Source organism: Triticum urartu, chromosome 2, assembly GCF_003073215.2.
Source record: "Triticum urartu cultivar G1812 chromosome 2, Tu2.1, whole genome shotgun sequence".
NCBI lineage: Eukaryota > Viridiplantae > Streptophyta > Magnoliopsida > Poales > Poaceae > Triticum > Triticum urartu.
In genome coordinates this window covers 88,799,671-88,805,670 of record NC_053023.1, presented here as the reverse complement: position 1 = coordinate 88,805,670, position 6,000 = coordinate 88,799,671, and positions in this window count along the sequence as shown.

The following is a 6,000-nucleotide window of genomic DNA, read 5'->3' as shown; positions in this document are numbered from 1 at the left end:
GTTTCACCTAGTCGAATAAGCGAGACAAGCCTACTCTAGAACATCTCGATCGAGTTTTCGTGAATGATGTGTGGGATCAAATTTTTCCGGACTCTTCTATTTCAAGCTTAACTCGATTTATCTCAGACCATGTGTAACGCCCCGAGACCGATGTGCCAGGTGTCATCCAGTTATTTGCTGTTGTTGCATTGTCATTGCTTGTGTGTCATGCATTGCATATCATGTCATCATGTGCATTTCATTTGCATACATGTTCGTCTCTTGCATTCGAGCATTTTCCCCATTGTCCGTTTTGCATTCCGGCGCTTCGTTCTCCTCCGGTGGTCATTTCTGGCTTTCTTTCGTGTGTGGGGATTAAACATTTCCGGATTGGACCGAGACTTGACAAGCGGCCTTGGTTTACTACCGGTAGACCGCCTGTCAAGTGGCGTATCATTTGGACTTCGTTTGATACTCCAACGGTTAACCGAGGGACTGAAACGGCCTCGTGTGTGTTGCAGCCCAACACCCCTCAATTTTGGCCCAAAACCCACCTAACTCTGCTCCATCACCTAGAGCGTTCGATCACGATCGCGTGGCCGAAAACCGCACCTCATTTGGACTCTCCTAGCTCCCTCTATGCCTATTTAAAAGCCCCCTGATTTTCGGATCTCCTCCTACCTCCGAAACCCTAAAAGTTCCCTCCGACGCGCCGGACATTGTCCGCCCACGCCGGACACGTCCGCCGCCGCGCCCCATCCAACCGCCGCCTGCCACCTGTCCCGCCGCCACCCGCGCCCGCTCCAGCCCGCTCCGGCCCGGGGAGAGCCCCCGCGGCCCAGAGGAGCCGCGCCGCCCGCGCCCTTCTCCTCCCCGCCGCCGCTCGCCGCGCCGCCGCCATCCCTTCGCCGCGCAGCCGTGGGCCGCCAGCGCCGCCCCGCTGCCAGCGCCGCCCCGCCGCTAGCTCGCCGCCCCGCTGCCGGATCTTCGCCGCCCCGTCGTCGTTTCTTCGCCGCCCGGCCGGATCCCGGCTAGCTCCGGCCCGAAGAGGAGCCCCGGCGCTCGGATCTCATCGTCCGCCGCCGTCCTCGTCGTCGCCGGTGGACAGTGCTCGCCGGAGTTTGCCTCGTTTTGCGTGCCACCAAACCCTAGATCCGGAGGTCTAATTTTCTTCTAAGTCCCTGGATTTTCTAATCCATATGCTCCTATTCGTAGCTCCGTAACTTTGCATCCGTAGCTCCGATTCATGCATATAGCATATCAGAATGTTCACCTCAGAGAGTACATCATTTCATTACATTGCATCATTTTCATTTGAGTTCATCTTGATGCCCGAAATGCTGTTAGAAGAGGGCTACTTGAGTTAATTGTCAGATCTGCTACTCCGTTTAGCTTTTTGTCATTTTTACCATGATTAATGTGTGCACGATATGCCCTGATGCTCTACATATGTTTTGTTAAGGGTTTTGTCATCTTTCCAGAGGTGCAACCCATGTATTTTTGTGAAGTGTTTGGTGACTTGTGCAAGCTTGCAAAGTGGTGCACTTGCTAATTCTGTTTTCAGGGACTTAGCAATTTCACTAAGTCCTGGAGCTGTTTATCTCATGATGCCATATGTTCATGTTGTTTCCTAGTGATCCGTGCCACTTTTGAGGATGATCAGTAAGGATGTTTTGTTAATATTGTAGTGCTCTATCCATCCATGTCTTTTTTGCAATTATGGAGCACCCTAGCTTGAGTCAATCGAGCTCTACTTTTGCTACTTCATGAATCTGGGCAGATTGTCAACTTGTTTGCAATTTTGCCGATAATGTTGTAGTTGATCCGTGCATGCTATGTTATTGTTATTGCCATGTCTAGCTTGAATTTTGTGCCTTCTTGATGGATGTATGCTTGTCTTGCCATGACTTGCACCGTAGTTAGTGCATCGAGCTCGTAAACATGCCTACTTGAGTTATATTTCAGCATGTGTCAGTTTTCACTGTCTGAAAACTGATTATGTTTTTGCTATGTTCACATGCTTGCAATTGTATTTTCTGATCCCTTTTGGCTCAAGGTCACTAAGGGACTTTTGTTAAGCTCTTTGAGTAGCTCCATGCCATGCTTTACTTTGCCATGATCAGGTCCTGTAGCATGTAGTTTTGTTGCTCCGAAGAGGGCTACCTGATCTGAAATTCCAGACAAGTGTTGATTTCACTAACTCTGAGATCTGTTTGTCATATGCATTTTTGCCATGCTTGTTTGAACCTGTTAATGGATGAATTGGCCATAGCTCAGTGCTAGACTTTTGTTAAGCATCTTGTGTGCATCCCTGCTATTTATTTTGTTGTCATGTTTGTTTGCTGTAGCATGTTCATTTCGTTGCATTTAGATGGCTACTTGCTGTAAATCGCAGACTGGTGTCATTTTTGAATCGCTTGCCATTTCCAAACCGTAACTCCGATTCCGGCGTTCTTTATATCGTTTTCAAACGATTTCATCTCATCTTTCCAGTGGCACACTTGGTTTTCCATGTTGAGGCCAGGTTCATGCATTTCGTGTCATATCTTGCATTTTGCATCCCGCGTCGCATCCCGCATAGCATATCATATTTGCATTGTGTTGTTTGAGTTTGCACGTGGTTGATTGTGCCCTTGTTGCTTGTTTGTCCTGTTTGGGTAGAGCCGGGAGACGAGTTCGCTAATGAGGAGCCCATTGAGTTTGATTTTGAGGATCCAGTCAACTCTGACAACTGTGCAGGCAAGATGATCATACCCTCGAAATCACTACTATCTTTGCTATGCTAGTTTGCTCGCTCCTTTGCTATGCCAATGCTACGATGCCTACCACTTGCTTTCAAGCCCACCAAATTGCCATGTTAAACCTCTAACCCACCATGTCCTAGCAAACCGTTGATTGGCTGTGTTACCGCTTTGCTTAGCCCCTCTTATAGCGTTGCTAGTTGCAGGTGAAGATTGAAGGCCGTTCCTTGTTGGAACCTTTATTTACTTGTTGAGATATCATTATATTATCTTGCTATCTTAATGCATCTATATACTTGGTAAAGGGTGGAAGGCTCGGCCTCTCGCCTAGTGTTTTGTTCCACTCTTGCCGCCCTAGTTTCCGTCATATCGGTGTTATGTTCCCGGATTTTGCGTTCCTTACGCAGTTGGGTTATAATGGGAACCCCTTGATAGTTCGCCTTGATTAAAGCTTTTCCAGCAATGCCCAACCTTAGTTTTACCATTTGCCACCAAGCCTTTTCTTTCCCTTGGGTTCTGTAGACTCAAGGGTCATCATTATTTTAACCCCCCCGGGCCAGTGCTCCTCTGAGTGTTGGTCCACCTGTCAGCTACCGGTGGCCACCAGGGGCAACTCTGGGCTGGCCTACCCGTACCTAAGACAATCTGAGTGTGCCCAGAGAAAGAGATATGTGCAGCTCCTATCGGGATTTGTCGGCACATTCGGGCGGTGTTGCTGGTTTTCTTTTAACCTGTCGAAGTGTCTTGAATTACCGAGATACCGAGTCTGATCGGAATGTCTTGGGAGGAGGTCTTTTCCTTCGTTGACAATGAGAGCTTGTCATGGGCTAACTTGGGACTCCCCTGCAGGGATTGAACTTTCGAAAGCCATGCACGTGGTTATGGGCAGATGGGAATTTGTTAATGTCCGGTTGTAGATAATTTGAACCTTAATTAATTAAAATGAATCAACTGAGTGTGTTACCGTGATGGCCTCTTCTCGGCGGAGTCCGGGAAGTGGACACGATGTTGGAGTAATGTTTGCGCAGGTTGCTCTCTAGTTTCACGCTCGCGCTTTGCCTCCTCTTCTCGCTCTCTTTTGCGAATAAGTTAGCCACCATACTTGCTAGTCGCTTGCTGCAGCTCCTCTCATATATTTACCTTGCCATACCTATAAGCTTAAATAGTCTTGATCGCGAGGGTGCGAGATTGCTAAGTCCCTGTGGCGCACAGATTACTATTACACCAGATGCAGGGTCTGTTGATTCCACTCCAGGAGACGCGTATGAGCTCAAGTGGGAGTTCGACGAAGACTCTCAAGGCTACTATGTTTCCTTTCCCGATGATCAGTAGTGGTGCCCAGTTGGGGGTGAACGGGACCGTTGTCGCATGTTGGGTTCTCTTTTATTTTGGCGCCGTAGTCGGGCCATGAGTGTTTGGATGATGTAATGTTATTTATGTTCTTGATTGATGTGGCGAGTGTAAGCCAACTATGTTATCTCCCCTTTTTTTATCATATTACATGGGATGTTGTGAAGATTGCCTAACTTGCGACATATGCCTTCAATGCGATTATGTCTCTAAGTCGTGCCTCGACACGTGGGAGCTATAGTCGCATCGAGGGTGTTACAAGTTGGTAATCAGAGCCTTCCCCGACCTTAGGAGCCCCATTGCTTGATCGTTTTAGTGGCCGAGTTGTGTCTAGAAAAATGTTTTGAGTCATTTAGGAATTATATATCGGAGAGTTTAGGAATTCCTTTTACTTCCCAGTCTCCTCATCGCTCTGGTAAGGCATCCTGACGTAGAGTTTTGACTCTTCTCTTCTCAAATTTCACTAAAAAAATTTAGGATCACGCGGGTATCTTGGAATCGTTCCGATGGTTTTATGATGAGAACATTGTCTTGGTGCCTCCTGTTAGGGGTTTAGTGGAAGTGTCCCGGGGAGTTGAGCTCTGAGGTGTTGTCATCATAATTTTATCGTTGCAGTTCTGGAATACCTGAGTCTAGTACGCCGACATCGAAAATCTCTTTTATGCAGTTCGTTGGTGAGATAACCTCGACGCCACCCAGTACTGGGGCGGGAGTTCGGCAGTATCGCCATAACTTGTATAACGGATACTTTTCGAAGGTTGAGGTAGATGATTTCCGAAGGTTTCTTGGTTATGTGTTGAAGGATGGATACAGCTGGATGTAGGATTTGTTAGTTTGGGTGAGATATTATGCTTCCCCTGTATCCCCAACACCTGATTGCATAACCGGAAAATTTTCGGGATTTTATAAGTGGGAATTCTAGTAGCTCTTAGGATATCTTTCCAACAGATGTATGATATGAAATTGGGATTCGACGTCTAGTGGTCCGCCTATTCACGGTCGGTTTTACAGTGGTCTCATTGTGTCTTAAAGAGTCCTTGGCGATGCCGACTCGGGGACGCTTCGTATGTCATGTGCACTGCCTTGTACATGATGGTGCTGTACGATCAAGCCCGTGTAGGCCCCACCACGAAAACTTTGGATGAAATCTCTATCATATGTTTGTTCTAGCTTATTCCACAAGCCAATCCTTGTTTTGTTTTGAGTTGTGGTATTCGAGTTGCTTCGAAGTCAAATGTTGATTCCATACCTTTTTCCATGTGGTGTTCTCATATTCCTATGTGAATACTAATCCTTCTCGATAATCAAGTTTGTCATTTCAATTTCTTTTCACCAGTGTGTCTCTCCTCAAGTGGATCCGGTCATTTCAACATCTGCAAGATTCAATCTCAGCTTTCTCATCAGTGTTCGTTTCATACGATCCAAGTTGCCTTTGTTTTTCCCGCCCTCTCACCCTTGTTTTCTTCAAGGAACCAGATTTCTTATTCAAGTATCATTTTATTGTTGTGAAGCCTCTCCATTCCTTTTGCGTCAATGTTCTTATCCGGCTATTCTCATGAAGATTCTAACGGAGATTCAAGTTCATCATTCTCCATTCTTTCCTTTTCGGTGGTTTCAAGTCAAGCTTTGTTGATCTTACCCTTTTCCTCATTTCAATGCTTTTCTCGTGCCTGTGCACCTCATAACCATTCATTTCTCGCTATTCAATTGTTCCGGAGTGCTCAAGATATCTCGGAGATTCGTGTTTCCACTCTGCTTTTGTTCCAGCTCTTTCGAGGATGTTATCTCATTCTAGCCATTTAATTCAACCGGTGCTCTCTCTTTTGAATCGTTCTATGGTGTATCTTTTCAGTGGGCCCTAACCCACAGGTCTTTTTCCAGGATCTTACCTGACTCTTCTATTTTCCCGGAGCTACCATCAAATTCTTTT